Source organism: Phyllobates terribilis, unplaced genomic scaffold, assembly GCF_046119375.1.
Source record: "Phyllobates terribilis strain yellow unplaced genomic scaffold, ASM4611937v1 Scaffold_1__5_contigs__length_1240528914, whole genome shotgun sequence".
In the NCBI taxonomy this organism is placed as follows: Eukaryota; Metazoa; Chordata; class Amphibia; order Anura; family Dendrobatidae; genus Phyllobates; species Phyllobates terribilis.
This window is the reverse complement of record NW_027362761.1, coordinates 611,716,359-611,734,543: the sequence shown is the minus strand read 5'-3', so window position 1 is coordinate 611,734,543 and position 18,185 is coordinate 611,716,359.

The following is an 18,185-nucleotide window of genomic DNA, read 5'->3' as shown; positions in this document are numbered from 1 at the left end:
ACAGACCAAAAGTTTCCTAGCAGCTATTTTACCATGAAGGCCTGCTGCACAAAGTCTCCTCTTAACAGTAGTTGTAGAGATGTGTCTGCTGCTAGAACTGATGGTCCCAACCCCATTTATAAGGCAAGAAATCCCACTTATTAAACCTGGGAACTCCTTCAAGATTGTTGGAAGACCATTTCCGGTGACTACCTCTTGAAGCTCATCAAGAGAATGCCAAGAGTGTGCAAAGCAGTCATCAAAGCAAAAGGTGGCTACTTTGAAGAACCTAGAATATAAGGCATATTTTCAGTTGTTTCACACTTTTTTGTTAAGTATATAATTCCACATGTGTTAATTCATAGTTTTGATGCCTTCAGTGTGAATGTACAATTTTCATAGTCATGAAAATACAGAAAAATCTTTAAATGAGAAGGTGTGTCCAAATTTTTGGTCTGTACCGTACGTTACCAGAAAACAGGCGTCTGATCCGGCCTGTGTTATATTTCAAACTGGGTCAGGGATGGCAGCGAATAATAATAATTGGGCTATCGTGAAGCTAGCAGTAACCGTATGGGGCGTATACACATATTCCATGCATTAGAATCCGGAGGTTTGACGCTATACGCTTTCTGCTCGCTTGCAGATAGCTGCGTAGTGAGTAGTCAGGATCGTGTGCTCACGAATCCCTGACAAAATCCAGACAGAGTGACGGCACGGTGAGATATTGTGTTATCTCCCCAGTGTCGTCGCCGTGAGACCCTGACAGTATTGTTGTTCTTTTGGTTGTGTGTAAGAATCCATCTCTCAGGGCTGGACAATTGGTGTTAGTGCTCCCTTAGAATCAATCTTGCGAGTCTTGAAGATACTGGGACAGGATCAAATTTAGAGTCTGAGAGACTCAAATTATGTCAAAAGTAGTTCCACTGTTAACTCAGGCACAGGTATTGCAGTCATGAACACTGCCAACAGTAAGGGTTACACTGATCCAAAGGGGATTGTCTCAGTTCCAGCATGTGAGATAGTGTCAGGGTAAAAAAGAATATATATTTTCTTCTTTTTATACTTTTATACTTTTATACGCTTTGCTTATGTACTAACCACCATTTTGTGTCTCATAACAATAAGCTTTCCTTGCTACGTGTTACTTAGATCGAAACTTATCCTAAGATGGTGCCAGTATCAGCCAAGCACCTGTTTCAGAGAAATGAAACCAAAACATCAACTGACGGTTGTCTGCCCAGAGACTGAGTTAAGGAGACGTGGACCAATCAGGAGTGGCCGGATACTAGACATATATGGCTTACCCCGCCCCGAACACTCCATTTATGGCTTACCCCGCCCCGAACACTCCCTTTCCCCTCCCCATTACGTAGTGTATTTAAGTTTGTGCATGTGGAAATAAAGGCGGAACATTGCTGAGATCGTGGCTTGCCAGTAGCCTTCTGAGCATGCTCTGAGTTTGAACCAGCTTGTTGTCTGACTCATTCTTTGAATGGTTGACCCATGCTCATAGCCTTAATTTGGAGTGACTGGAGGACGAGTGGAATGTCGCTACGACCCCGACAAATGGCGCCCAACGTGGGGCGTGGCTAGCGGTACGCCGCCCTCTCGGACCCATATTGCTGACTTCCCTGGTGGTGACTGCGGCGGCTGAATTTGAGGCCTGATCAACCTCCATTGAACACGGTAAGTTGAGATATATTTTATATGTTTCACTTGCCTGTGTGTCAGCCGCAGCGGTTCCTGTGGGATTGTCAGTTTGGATCTGGGTGGGTGACCGGTCGAGTGGTGAGACCTCAAGCGTCCCGCGCCACGTCCTGAACCAGCAACTGTGAGACCGAGTGACGTCGCATGCCTGCACGTTCTCGTGTGCACACCACCTCCTCCCCCGGTCACTGTACTTTTCTTAGATAGCTGCCTCCCGTGACTGATAGTCGATTCCAAGCCATCCCTGAATTGAAGTGTAAGGGAGAAAGAATCTGTGACGAATTGAGGAGTGCTCTTCGTCTATCACAGAGACTGCTGTAAAGTCAAGGTTAGGAAAGGAGATAGATTGAGGTGTCTCTCTATCTCATCAGTGTATTGAGGTGTGCTCTACACTGACGGGTGTCGACCTGTAGTCAGGGTGCCGTGGTGAGTCGCACTGTAAAGTCGCCATTCAAGGTTAGGAAAGGAGATAGATTGAGGTGTCTCTCTATCTCATCAGTGTATTGAGGTGTGCTCTACACTGACGGGTGGCGACCTGTGGACTGCATCAGTGATCTGAGTCGCGACAGATCATTGCATTCTATAAGAAAATGTTGCGTATGTTCAAATCTGAAAGACTTCACAAGTTGCCGGATGGTGCAGTGGGAGTCATCCAATTAGTAGAATCACGGGAAGGCAAGAAGGCTGTTAAGAATGTTAGGAATCTGTATAAAATGATAAGGCTACCCAGTACGGGCAGACTCCAGCCTTCAGTGTGGAAAGAATACGTTATACAAAATAAGGGGATGTTGAGTGATCAAGGACTCCTGCATCAGGCTCAAGCACATCTTAGAGTAGCGAATGATTTAAAGGTGGAGGGCTGGAAAGAAGTTGATGGTGCGGGGGGGACAGAGAATGCCGAGCCTTTGTTCGGATACATGAAAGCTGCAGAATGTGATTTGTTATGTGACCCTAAATTGGCCGTAACCCCGTTGATGCCTGTCACTACACCGAGCCCTCAGCAACCACCCTATAATGGTGCCGACGCCAAATCATCGGAAGGATAGACGTGTCGTATGTGCGGAGAACAGAACCCGCCCTGGGCGAAGTTCTGCTGTGTCTGTGGGGCGGGCCGCCCATGGCACGATGCCCAGCCTGCCTCCAAGAACAATCTCACTCCCACTCCAACGGCCATCTTACTACACCTTTTACTTGTTGTGGGAGGCCCGGAAAGCCCCAATCCGGCCTGTATCCACTACTAGATCCGTCCGGTGCTTATTACCAGCCGCCAGCACGGGTGGAAAAGCCCGCAGTCCCAGAGCACCCATCTGAAACTAATGTGATACCCTCTGCTCCAGTCCACGATGCTGAGGCGCTCCCTCTGTTCCCCATAGGGGTTGCCCATAATTCTGGGGATATCCTCCTCAACTCCCCAGAATTTCAGGCCAGACTGCTCTCCCTCCGCCAACATACTGTTACTCAAGACGATACGGAGCCAGATGAGGGATGGGCTCAAGATACTCCAGCCCCCCCCCCTTTACCCCATACGTCTCCTATGGCATCCTCCACCCCACATTCATTGCCCATACTCCGGCCCTTGCTCCAAGCAACTGCTGAAAGAACACCACCCCCCAGCCCCTCAGAAGTCTGGGACCCCTGCCGCTCCCGGAATCTAGTAGACCCATCAGGACGCCCTGTCACTCTGTCAATAGGCTATAGTGACATCCTTACACATCGGGTGGGGGCCATAGTCAACCCTGCAAACACCCGTATGAGCCATGTTGGAGGATTGGCTCGTAAAATTGCCCTTGCTGCTGGTTCCACTCTAGCTGCAGAATGCCAGGCTCACTTAGCCGAAAACGGAGAGCTTTCAAAAGGCCAGACCTTAGTCACCCGTGCGGGTAGACTGCCCGCTGATGTCATCATACATGCAGTGGGTCCTATTTATGACCCCCAGAACCCCGAAGAGTCACGTTCCACTCTCACATCTACCATCCGTTCAGTACTCCTTCATGCAGGAAAATTGAGTCATCAGGATATGCCCAGACGCACTTTAGCGATACCACTTATATCTTCTGGAATTTTCGGCTACCCACTCGGGCCGTGCATGGAGGAACACGTACTAGCCCTCAAGGAAGGCATGGAGACCCTCCCCCATGGATTGGACTTAATACGCATTGTATGTGTCCGTAGTCCAGCAGTTCATGCTGCTATGCCTTTGGCCTTTAAGCTACTAGTGGCAACCTCCTCCCCGACACCGATACCTAATGCGGTTCTGTTGCCTGAAGAATCCTCCCTAGCGGCCACCCCAAACACCACCAAGGAACATGCGACGCTGCCCGGTCCTCAACAAGTTCCTGGACCTTTAGGGATGATCAAATATCAACCCTTTACCCCAGTACAAGTAGACACTCTGGTCTCAAAGCTTCCTGATCCCGATAAATCTCCCATGCAGTATGCTAGACGCTTGGACACAACCAGAGCCATTTATGGTGCAACCTGGGCCGATTTGGCAGGTATCACATCTGTGAAGGCCAAGGAATATTTCTTGCCTACTATCGAAAAGGCCATGGATTCCACAAAAGCAGGATCCCTTAGTACGTATGAATCCGGCCTAGAATATATGAAACAGTTAAAAGCCTGGGCTCAGGATCGCTTGTCAGATCAAGCTGGGTCTGTACAAGATGTTCAACAAGACCCTGATGAATCTGTGGAAAGATATGCTGCAAGACTCAGCATGCATTTTGAGGATCTCGGATACAGTCCTCACGTCAAGACGCAGGCCGCCCTGTTGGTTCAGGCCCTAGTAGATGGCCTACAAGACGCCCTCAGAGATGAGGTTCTGAGGGTACGCCCCGAGATCCGTTCTTCTTCTTCTTTTAACGACGCGGTGGACATTGTCAAAGCTTTCCAAAAAGCCATGCTAAAAATGGAAAAGGATACTAAGCCAAAGAAGAAATCCGCTCCTGCCATGGTATATCAAGCTCAAGAAAGCTACCCACCCCCTGGCAACCAACATGGAATCAAGTGGGTAATGATTAAAGGCACAGGTGATGATACTCCTCCCACATATAGAAAACAAGACAGAAGAAATGACAGGGGGCCACCTAGAGACAAGAGACAATCTCGTGATTCTGAAGGACGCATACTGTGTTGGGAATGTGGTAGCCCTAATCACATTTTCAGAGACTGTCCAACCCGCAGACAGTACCATGACCGCTCGTTTCATGACGGTCCACGCAATCATGGACCTTCCCTTGAACCATCTCACCCACGCCAATGACGGCCCGGTCAACCAATGTCCACTTTCCCGGCTACGCACCCCACGGCCGCCTGTGGGACTGTCACTTTACAGGTGGACCATCAACCATTGAAGTTTCTGGTGGACACTGGGGCGGCCACATCTGTCATTTCTTCCACACAGCTCCCTCCCTCGGTATCCCTATCACCGGATACCCTCACCTGTGTTGGGGTGGAAGGCCAACATATTTCCTCTCCACTCACAGTCCCTGTGTCTGCAGGACCATTCACTGGAGTACTCACAAGATTCTTGGTCTCAGAAACTTGCCCCGTTAATTTGTTGGGAGCCAATCTCTTAGAGCGGATGAAGGCAACTATTACCTTCGGAAACCATGGTATGGAGCTTCTTCTGCGAGATCCTCATTCCGAACAAGGGACTGAAGATCGCTGCGTTCTCAAAGCCTTCCCTCTCATGATGATGACCATACAACCTCACACTCTTCTTGATACCTCACAGTTCCCTCACTCTCTGTGGTCCAGCGGGCCAGAGGACGTTGGCCTCCTGCAGGTTCCCCCGGTCCAAGTACACCTCAAGCCTGGACACAGGTACCCACGGTTGCCACAATACCCCCTCAAGGCGGCACAAGAACAAAGCTTGGGTACCCAAATCGCTTCCCTCCTGGAGTCAGGAGTCCTTGTCAGATACACCCCTCTTTCCTGTAAAAAAGAAAACCGCACCGGGAGAGCCTCCAAGATACCGGTTGGTTCAGGATCTCAGAGCCGTCAATGCAGCTACCATTTTAGAAACTCCAGTGGTACCCAACCCAAACACCCTCTTGTCTCAGGTGCCTCCAACGGCCACCTTGTTTACAGTGTTAGATCTGGCCAACGCCTTTTTCAGTATACCCTTGCATGAAGATTCGTGGTTTCTTTTTGCCTTTACCTTTCAAGGAGCAGAGCTTACATGGACCAGGACTCCACAAGGAGCCCAGAACTCTCCTAACCAATTCATTCATTCTATGAAGTCTATTCTGGAGCCATGGGTTCAAGAGAACCCTCAGGTCACTCTTCTACAATATGTGGATGATCTTTTACTCTGCGGCACTGAAGAAAATTTGCCAGAGATGTCAGCATCCCTTCTCTGGTTTCTTCACTCAGCTAACTGTAAAGTCTCGAAAGGCAAAGTCCAATGGTGTCTGCCCAAGGTCATTTTCCTCGGACATTGTATATCACAAGGTGCTAGACATCTGACTGAAGAAAGAAAACAAGCCATCATGGATATCACCTTCCCAACCACCTACTCCGCTATGCAGACTTTCCTTGGTCTCATCACTTACTGCAGGCAATGGATCCCGGATGCCTCAAAGCTTATGCAACCCCTGTACGACTGTCTTAAGGACGAAGGCTCCGTCTGGTTTCATGCTGAAGATTCACGTATCTCTCACCAACGCAGACTATGTTTTGACAGCCTTAAACAGGCTGTTGTCTCTGCCCCGGCCTTGGGCTTACCAGACTATACTCAGCCATTTCACCTCTTTGTCTCTGAATCGGAAGGTCATGCCTCTGGAGTTCTAGCACAACGCTATGATCATAAGTATCGGCCTTTAGGCTACTACTCAGCCCGCCTGTACCCTGTCACCCGAACTGCCCCCACGTGCCTTAAGGCGGTCCACGCTGCTCACATCCTCCTTGACAAGTCAGCTGATATCGTCCTTGGACATGATCTAGTTATACAGGCTGGCCATGATCTTTCGGCTGTTCTGCAACAAACCTCTCCGAAACATCTAACCAACCAAAGACACCTGCGGCTGCAGTGTTCCCTATTGTTGCCCTCCAATATAACATTTACCAGATGTCTGACTATCAACCCTGCCACTTTGCTTCCACCCTCTAGGGGGGAAGACGAACAGGGTGAAGGTCCATTGGTGGAACCTCATGATTGTATAAAAATTTTGCAGGAAGAGACTTCTGCTCCAGAGAATATGGTGGCACATCCGCTCGCACACCCTGCCTTGCACCTATGGACTGATGGATCCCTTTTCGCAGACCCTCAAGGGAAGTTCCACACGGGATATGCTGTCACAACAGACCTAACAGTCCTCAAGGCTGAAGCTCTACCACCATACATGTCTGCACAAGAAGCTGAACTTGTAGCTCTCACAGAAGCCTGCCACCTGGCAGCTGGAACAACGGCAAACATATATACCGATTCTAGGTATGGACATGGAATTTGCAATGATTTTGGACTCTTGTGGAAGTCTAGAGGATTCATCACAGCTGCAGGTACACCAGTGAAACATGCCTCATGGATTAAGGCCCTAATGAAGGCCCTGGAACTGCCCATTCAGGTTGCTGTTATCAAGGTCAAGGCTCATGGAAGACTAGATTCCAGGGAAGCCAGGGGCAACCACCTAGCTGACCAAGCAGCCAAGACTGCGGCAGTGGAGAATGTGTCATCAAAGTGGCAGGAAAAGGAAGAAGAGATGGGGGAGACCCTGCAAACCGTAGCTGTGGGGCTCACTAGAGCAAGGGCCAAAGAACAGCCGGCGGAAGACCATACAAGTCCAGCGGAGACACGAGTGGAATCCAGGGGGGTCAGGATACCTGAAGAAAAATTGTGTGAGGAACAAAGGAAGACCCCCACTGAAGAAGTCAAGCAATGGAAAGCGGCGGGAGCCGTGCTGGCAGGTCGTAAAGATTTAAAGGTCGACTCAGCTCTTTATCAAGTGGACGGAAAACCTTGCTTGCCCAGGCGCATGTACTCAGCCGTGGCAGCATGGGCTCACGGGCCTACACACAGAGGAAAGAATCAAGCCTTGGCATGTATCAAGAAACTGTACTTTGCACCTGGAATCTCTTCCACTGTGACAGCATACTCAAAATCCTGCTCTGTCTGCGCTACCTGCAACCCAACGTGTACGGCACGGGTCCCTCTCCAACACCTGGCTAAACCAGACTACCCTTGGCAGAGAATACAAGTCGACCATATCCAAATGCCTAAAGCAGGAAAATATGAGTACGTTTTGGTAGCCGTGGATATGTTCTCAGCCTGGCCCGAGGCCTACCCGGTTGTCAACATGACTGCTAAAGTCACAGCCAAGAAACTGATCACTGAAATTGCCTGCAGATTTGGAGTTCCCCAAGTCATAGAATCGGATCAAGGACCAGCTTTCACAGCAAATATCTACAAAGAACTTTGGAACATGTTGGGAACAGATTTGGGCCTCCACACTCCATACCATCCTGCCAGTTCAGGCAAAGTGGAAAGGATGAACTCCACACTCAAGACCCAGCTCTTGAAAATGACCCAAGATCATCCCCTCCCCTGGCCCGACCTACTCCCTATAGTATTGTATCATATCAGACACACCCCACAAGCTAAACATGGGCTAACTCCCTATGAAATTTTGTTTGGGACCCCACCTAAAATAGGAGAAATTAGGCCCCAAGAGTTGTCTGAAACACATGATAGAGTAGTAAAATTTGTGACTGCTCTGTCTAAAGAATTGACTAACACCCGCTCTACAGTATCTGCTTCTCTCCCAGAATCCACAGGTGATGCGGTACATGATTTCACCCCAGGCGACCTGGTGTACGTAAAGAAGTTTGTACGGAAAGACTGTCTCCAACCCAGATTTGAGGGCCCCTACACTGTGATCCTGACTACTCCTACAGCTCTGAAGCTTGAGGGCAAGAGCACCTGGATTCACGCCTCCCACTGCAAGAGAGACAAAACGAGCCTATAAAAGATGACTACCTTCTTCTATATCCTTTCCATATGCTTACTGTCTGTCCCAGGGTGGACAGCTACCACATTTTGGGTAGATACTCACGCAAAAATCCAGACGTATCGATTTGATTACTGTGACATAGTGGATTGTGCAGGAATGACATGGTACTGGTATAATGCTTGTGCCCGAGGAACGTTTTATAACCCATCCAGGAAACGAAAATTGCTATTATTGGTCAGATGTGGGGTGGAATACGGGAGATACTGACTGGGAATACAAACCAAAGGAAGCTGTAAACAGGAAGGACCGAGAAGGGAGATCTCTATTAACCCGAATGACCCTGAGCACTGGATTTATAGATAAGGTACAGTGGCCACGTAGACCAAAATGTTCATGGGAAAAAGACTGCTTCCCTTTATATCTGAATTTGGAGAACCCTCAAACAGGAGATTTGGGGAAATATGTTTTGAGTAGCTACAATGGTGCTATAAACCCTAGGCAAGGAATAATAGAGCTAAAAGATATACAAACAAAACCTACACCAGCCCCTTTGAACACAAGTCAATCTAGCGAAGGTGTTATGCTGCAAAAAATTTTAAACAAGGTCATTCCCATCCCAGGGCTTGGGTGGGAAGACGTTTTCTCCATAGAAACCCAGGTAAATCCCCGTAAAAATCTATGGTTAGAATGGGTACGGTACAATGTTAGAGCCCAGAACATATCAGTAAGTTGCGTGGCCTGTGCAGCCGCCAATACTCATCTGTACACCCATGCTTTCCCAGCTGACCATAATAGTACCCTCTGCTTATTAAAGTTGCTGAAAAATAAATTAGACGATAGCTCTTGTCCTGAATACATTCCCCTGGTTAGCTCCAAGGCAAAAATTCGGACCCCTGGTGAAGTAACAATAACCAAAGATAATTATACATGCTACTCCCCTGACAACTCTACCGGTCGTTCTTTAGGAATTTTCAAAGATAGTTTCTGTCAGACTAACGAGACTGTGGACACTGATCTACTAAGCAATCATTCCATATATATATATGATAGTTATTGGCTCTGTGGGGATGGACGACTCAGACCCAGGCTTCCCACCACCTGGACCGGACAGTGCACCCTAGTAAAATTAGCCATGCAATTCAGAATCCTGCCCTGGAACCCGGAAACAACTCCTGAACTGACCAGGAAAAAGAGAAGTCTGGAACAGCTGCATATGAGCTATGCAGAAGACCCGAAGGTCTATATAGACTCTATAGGAGTCCCTAGGGGGGTCCCAGATGAGTACAAGGCTCAGAATCAAGTAGTTGCTGGATTTCTCTCACTCATCCCGGCTATACAGATCAATAGGAATGTAGATTGGATAAACTATGTCTATTACACTGAACAGAGATTTATAAATTACAGCAGAGATGCCTTCCAGGGCATAGTTGAGGAACTAGGGCCCAATACAAGGATGACTCTTCAAAATAGATTGGCAATAGATATGATTCTCGCTGAGAAAGGTGGTGTATGTGGGATGATAGGGGAAGAATGTTGCACATACATTCCCCAGAACTCTGGAGTGAATGGGAAAACCGTGGAAGCTCTTCGAAGGATAACAAGTCTGGCAGAGGAAGTGAAGGCGAATGCGGGGGTAGATACCTCCTTCTTCTCAGGATGGTTGGGAGGGCTCAAGGGATTCCTCCAACAAGCTTGTCTAGTAATGGGAGGTCTACTAGTATTGGGCCTGGTGGTCCTATGCTGCATAGTCCCCTTATACAGGAAAGCTATAAACAATGCTGTTCCAACCTCCGGGACCTTTTTGAATCAAGAAACCACATCTCTGTTACATGATGATACCAGTAAGGAAGATATGGAGAAATACACTCCTTTAAATAAGCCTGACCAGACCCCCCATGACAGAGTCCAATTGAGAGATCTAGTTTAGGGTCAGTTGGGAGAACTCCATGTGTTATTTAGGGTAGGGCTCAATTGTTTGGGGGCGTCCCATAAGGGGGCAGTCTCTAAGATGATTGGGTGAAGAAATCCACCTCCCCTCTCCCCACACATGGACAGTCTCAAAGGCCCCGAAGCAAGGGAAAGCTTAGTGTTTAGGGGGGAATGTCAGGGTAAAAAAGAATATATATTTTCTTCTTTTTATACTTTTATACTTTTATACGCTTTGCTTATGTACTAACCACCATTTTGTGTCTCATAACAATAAGCTTTCCTTGCTACGTGTTACTTAGATCGAAACTTTTCCTAAGATGGTGCCAGTATCAGCCAAGCACCTGTTTCAGAGAAATGAAACCAAAACATCAACTGACGGTTGTCTGCCCAGAGACTGAGTTAAGGAGACGTGGACCAATCAGGAGTGGCCGGATACTAGACATATATGGCTTACCCTGCCCCGAACACTCCATTTATGGCTTACCCCGCCCCGAACACTCCCTTTCCCCTCCCCATTACGTAGTGTATTTAAGTTTGTGCATGTGGAAATAAAGACGGAACATTGCTGAGATCGTGGCTTGCCAGTAGCCTTCTGAGCATGCTCTGAGTTTGAACCAGCTTGTTGTCTGACTCATTCTTTGAATGGTTGACCCATGCTCATAGCCTTAATTTGGAGTGACTGGAGGACGAGTGGAATGTCGCTACGACCCCGACAATAGTGGATAGATTGAAAGGAAAGGAAGCAGTGGATGGATGTGAAATGATACTGAAGACGTTTGGTATGGGCACGTGGGGGAATCTGGACGAGGGGGAATGGGAGAAATGTATCTGTAACTGTGAAGGATGGTTGAAAGATAAGAACAAATTTAATCAGACTAGGATGTGGTTAGAAGTAGCCAAGCGTCTCTCAATGAGTGAGCATAAATCAGAAGAAACCGGGCATGGAACTGTGTATCAAATCTATGATAGTATTAAAAACCCTGAAGTCCTTGTACTAGATATAAAACCTACACACCCTTCGGCCCCCCACCTTATGCAGGATCAAAAGGACGGACATGCTGGTCTTGGAGCCAACAAAATTCCCCTGGGGCTAACTATTTCTTGTCCTGTGGGTCCCCATGCCCAGGGATTACACACAAGGTGCCTCTTTTACCCATGAAGACCACAAGTCATGTACAGTTTATACCCCCGGGGGAGGATGGAAATAACCAGCCACTACATCATCACCTTCAGATATGGCCAATAAACACATATAAACCCTGGTCCCCAGGTGAGCTCATTGCCCTCGCCACCCAACTCCCGGATCCCCGAAAAACCCCACTAACATTCAGAACGTGCCTCTAGTCTCGGTCATTTTAAAGAAAGGTAGTGACCCCTTACTCATGGAAGTTACTCAAATGATGCCAGGGCAGGAACCAGCAGTTAAAAACATGGCAGCTTCAGGGCAAGAATTTTTACAGAGGATGCTACACTGGGCTCGGGCAGAACAGGATAAGAAACAAAATCTGCTGCAGACTGTAGTACAAGACAAAACTCAGTCTCATAATATGCCTCTGTGTTAGAACAAACCTGGTTGGATTTTGGGTATGAGCACAATGATGATAAACATTGCAGATTATTGCTGCAATGTTTCATGAATGGCCTTAAGCCTACAGTACAGACCGCAGTACGCACTACACTGTGTTCCAAATTATTATGCAAATAATATTTTCTCAGATTTTCCCAAATTACCTATATGAATTGCAGTCATTGTAATTTTCCAGTCAAATAACTATTAGAGTACAATTGAAAGGTTTTTATACAAACTGCCTATGATAACAGGATATTTTTTAAAAAATAAAACACTCAAACTGCACTCAAAATGCATGTTCCAAATTATTATGCACAGCAGAGTTTTCAACCTTTTCATTTTAATAAAGAGCAAAAAAATGGTCATTTTTGAAATTATAAGCATTAGCAGGTTATTACACACTGAAATCAAACAGTTTTCAACTCAAAACTTTATTCTAGGTGATGTTACATTTGCACATAGAACCCCTTGTTGGAAAGGAGCTTCTGAACTCTCTCGTCCATTGAATTTGTCAGGTTTTGGATGGTTTCTGCTTCCATTTGTTTTGCATGAGGACAGAATACCCTCCCAGAGCTGTCGCTTAGATGTGAACTGCCTCCCGCCATCATAGACACTCCTTTTGATGATGCTCCAGAGGTTCTCAATGGGGTTGCGGTCAGGGGAGCATGGGTGCCACACCATAAGTTTGTCCCCTTTTATGCCCATAGCAGCCAGAGATGCAGATGTGTTATGTGCAGCATGAGACGGGGCATTATCATGCATGAAATGATCTCGATGGTCCAGATGGATGGAGTGGAGGATGGCTGGTTGATGGACACCCCATGCAAACACGGCTATGGTGCCAACAAGGAGGAGGTGGAGTAATGTTTTGGGCTGGAATCATGGGGAGAGAGATTGTCGGCCCTTTTAGGATCCCTGAAGGGGTAAAGATGAACTCCATAATGTATGTTGAGTTTCTCAAACAGCACTTCCTTCCATGGTTCAAGAAGAAGAACCGTGCATTCCGTAGCAAGATCATTTTCATGCATGATAATGCCCCGTCTCATGTTGCACATAACACATCTGCATCTCTGGCTGCTGTGGGCATAAAAGGGGACAAACTTTTGGTGTGACCCCCATGCCTTCCTGACTTCAACCCCATAGAGAACCTCAGGAGCATCATCAAAAGGAGTGTCTATGATGGCGGGAGGCAGTTCACATCTAAGCAACAGCTCTGGGAGGGTATTCTGTCCTCATGCAAAACAATTGGAAGCAGAAACCATCCAAAACCTGACAAATTCAATGGACGAGAGAGTTCAGAAGCTCCTTTCGAACAAGGGGTCCTATGTGCAAATGTAACATCACCTAGAATAAAGTTTTGAGTTGAAAACTGTTTGATTTCAGTGTGTAATAACCTGCTAATGCTTATAATTTAAAAAATGACCATTTTTTTGTTCTTTATTAAAATGAAAAGGTTGAAAACTCTGATGTGCATAATAATTTGGAACATGCATTTTGAGTGCAGTTTGAGTGTTTTATTTTTTTAAAAATATACTGTTATCATAGGCAGTTTGTACAAAAACCTTTCAATTGTACTCTAATAGTTATTTGACTGGAAAATTACAATGACTGCAATTCATATAGGGAATTTGGGAAAATCTGAGAAAATATTATTTGCATAATAATTTGGAACACAGTGTAGTCTCCCAGAGTGGCACACTGTGCAATGGGTTGACCTGAAAGAAATAGCCTGGGGAGCTGAACTAGAAAGCTTGTCGAAGAAAAAGTTAATTTGGCCCCCATGCAACCCAGAAGAGGAAGGGTGGGGGGACAGCAATCAAGGAGGAGGCAGAGATTACAGGAATGTAGAATGTTGGTCTTGTGGGCAGAAAGGGCATTTCTCAGCCAAGTGTCCCACAAAGTCAACAGCTACTTCCCTGACGGATCCATAGGAAACTGGCAATCCAGATATCTCCCTCTGCCCAGTTGTCACCCCTCAGGAACCCACATTTACTATCCCCGTTTCCCTGGGGGAGGGACAAACTGTTACATTCATTGTAGACACCAGAGCAGCCCATACAGTATTAAAGCAAAAACATGTTCCAGAGGAGATACTGTCACCCGAATATGTGACTTGCGAAGGGGTAGAGGGACTAAATTATAAATGACTTAGCCCTCCAGCTGAATTTGCATTATTCCATTTCAATTGTGACCCAGGTTTTACTCTCCCCTGATGTGCCTTTTAATTTGTTAGGGACAAACGTGTTGCAGAAAATTGGAGCCTGCATAGAATTCACTCCAAATGGCCCCAAGATGACCACCCCCCTTGACAAATGAACCCTGTGTAGTCTCTTGTCTCTGACAATTTCTACAGTCCTGGACACCAAGCACTCTGAACCCCATTCCTTGCCTACTTGGCTCTAGAAAACCAGCTAGCTGTGGGCATATAGCAAACTTGAAATGGAAAAATTGCCCATTCCACCGGTGACAGTAAAACTTAAACCAGGTGCCCAACCCCCTTGTATAAAGTAGTACCCATTAAGCGCGGCCCAGGATGCAGCAATACATAAAAACATCAAAGAACTCCTGACAAAAGGCCTTATTGTCCCTATAACATCCCCATTCAATACCCCCCCTGTACCCAGTCAAAAAGAAAACCCCACCTGGACAGCCAGTTGCCTATCGCATAGTCCATGATCTTCGGACAATCAACGCAGTAACTATAGAAGATACTCCCCTTTAGCCCAACCCCCATACTCTCCTGAATCAGGTCCTCATCACAGCTACCTGTTTCACAGTGATTGATCTCGCCAATGTTTTTTTCTCTGTCTTGTTGTCCACAGTGTACCTCTTATTTTGCCTTCACCCACAGAGGTGCACAGTATGCATAGGCAGTCCTTCCTCAGGGAGCCACTAATTTACCTTCTTTGTTTTCCTCTTCCTTAAAGACCGTATTAGACAACTGGCACCCCCTTGATTCATCCACCATACTCTTACAATATGTGGATGACCTCCTCCTTTGTTGCACCACAGATCAGTTGTGCCACACTGAATCTCAATCTTTGGTGATATTTTTAGCAGAACATGACTGCAAATCTTCAAAGGACAAACTCCAATTGTGTAAGTCCACAGTCATCTTCCTTGGGCATTGCCTGTCTCCAGTCATCAAGCATCTCAGCCCAGTGAGGATTGAGGCTATATTAAAAATACCTCTCTCCAGATCTACTAAGTCCCTTCAGGCATTTTTGGGCCTTGTCCAGTATTGCGGTCTCTGGATTAAAAATTCCTCTAGTATCATGGCCCCCAAACCAAACCTTTCACCATCAGTCCGAAGGCAGTTGATGAGTTCCATACCCTCAAGCTCACTCTATCCGCCTCACCAACTCTTGGTTTCCTAAACTTTACCTTGTACTGTCAAGAACAAGCTGAGCATGCATCTGGCGTCCTCACTCAAGACCACGGTGGCATACAGCACACTCTAGGATATTACTTTGTAACCCTAGATCCATCATGGGGTCCCCTGCTTCTGTTAGAGCTGTGGGAGTTGCTTCAGAACTGATTAAAGAGGTCATAGTGTTAGGAAACCCCCTCACACTCCAAGTTCCTCATGGTGTATCTGGAATACTCCAACAAGCTCAAACCCACCATTTCTCAACATCCAGTCTCACCAAATATGAGTTTCCCTCCTCAAGCCCCCCCATATAGCTATGAAACGCTGTAATGTCCTAAACCCAGCTACGTTATTACCAGTGGATTTAGAAAAGGGAGGAGAATATTAGTATGGGGAAGAGGGAGGGACCATGAGTCAAGATCTGCCCGTTTTTCAAACTAGCAGATGAGGAAGCTCAGTGTGAGATTACACATGGACATGACTGTCAGGCATTGATGGAGGCAGACACATAGGGCTTGTTAGATATCACTGATGTCTCCTCACTAACCCCTCTGCTAAGTATTTTGTAGATGGTTACAGAGCTTGGGACAGCGATCAAGGACGGTTCATCACCGTGTATGCAGTAGTCCACAATGGTAAGGCAGTGATACATGAACCACTCTCCTCCAGCTGCTCTACGCCAAAGGCTGAGCTGAAGGCGCTCGCTGCAGCCGGCAATCTGGGAAAAGGTAAAGAGAGTCATGTATTTTCTGAATCACGATACGCTTTTAGGGTGGCACATGACTTTGGTGCCATTTGGCGCAGCCGTAATTTCCTGACCTCTGCTGGCAAACCTATAAAGAATGCACAGGTGGTAGAGCAGCTACTCACAGCACTCACCCTTCCCTGAAGGGCAGCTGTAGTTAAAGTATCAGCGCACACATGGGAACAAACTCCCCTTACTGAAGGGATTGCCTTGGCTGACCAGGTGGCTAAGGAAGCAGCACGACCACCTCTGACTGATATATTGGCCATAGCCGACATGGCTCGCTAGGGGACCCAGTGACCAAAAGTGCCGGCAGCCCCCTTTTGACAGAGGAGACAGTCACCGCACCTGCCCCAGTGGCCGTTGATCGTGAACTGCTGCAGGTCTTTCAGACCCAGGCTCCCCCACACGAACAGAATGCATGGGCCAAAGCCGGTGCTGTACGGTCAGAGTCAGGGGTATGGCAGGTAAACACGGGGATTTGCCTCCCAAGCTGCCTATTCCCCATGATGGCTGCCCTAGCACATTCCCCCAGTGCACAACTCAAAGGGTGTTATGTGTGCAATAGGGCTACAAAATTGGTGTGCCCCAGGGTTCTCCAATGTGGCTGCAAAGTATGTTCAGGGATTTCTTGATTGAATAAAACATAACCCAGGTAGACCTATTCGAATTCTACAGAAATGCACACCAAAACCAGATTACCCATTTCAGAGACTGCAGGAGGACTACATACAGCTACCTAAGGTGGGTACTTATGAATACGTCCTGGTATGCATCGATCTCTTCCATTGGTTGCCTGAAGCTTGCGCTGTGACCACAGTGAACACAAAAAGCCGAGTCCCCTTTTTCATTAATTATCCTCTCTGTTATATGTATGATTGCCTATACTTACATTATGATTTAATAAAGAAATATTTACTTTTACTGATTGACTCAGTACTTTTGGTGGTAAATGCTCTGTCGATGGGGTATGACCCAGCATACTAAATGACTTCTGGCTTCCTGCATTAAGGCTATGTGCCCACGTAGCAGATTTCATGCAGAGCGTTTTTGCCTCTCTCTGTCAGAAAAAAACGCATGCAGATTTACATGTGTTTTTTCTGCCAGAGAGAAGCATTTTTTCAGCGTTTTCGCATGCGTTTTTTAAAGCACTTTTCCAAGTGATTTTGAGCATCACTTGGAAAATTGCTTGACAAGTTGGTCACACTATATAAATCCTTGCAACCAGCATGGATTTATAATGTGTGACCAATTTAGATGCTTTAAATGCAGCATCTATAGTAAAAAAAAAAAAATAAAAAAAAAAAAGGAATTAAAAAGTTAAAAGTAAAAAAAAACCCGTTTACTCACCTCTCCGGTCTCCTCCCGACTGCTCCCAGCGACGATCCTCTCTCGTCGGCGTCCCACAGTGTACTGGCAGGACCTGCGGTGACGTCATTTAGTCAGCTCATGGTCACGTGACCATCACCTGATCGCTGACGTCAGCGGTCGTGTGACCATCAGCTGACTAAATGACGTCACCGCAGGACCTGCAAGTACACCGCGGGACGCAGAGGAGAGAGGATCGTCGCCGGGAGCCGTCGGGAGGAGACCAAAGAGGTGAATATACCGGTTCTTTTTATTTTTAACTTTTTTATTTCTTTTTTTCACCGCGTGGTAGCCGGGATGAAGAGGGGTTGTAGTCTCCTCTTCAGCCTGGGTACCACACGCACCGCGATTACGCTGCAAATTTGCGACCATTGGATTTATTTGGAACGCAGCAAATCCACATATACCTGCAGGCTTGCTGCGTTTCAATGTTCCTCAATGGCCGCGAATTTGCAGCGTAATCGCGGTAGAAATGGTCATGCTGCATTTTGCAACGCAATGCGAATTCGGCGTGCTAATTAGCGCATCATGTGCACAGCACATCCGCATTCACATTGCTTTGCA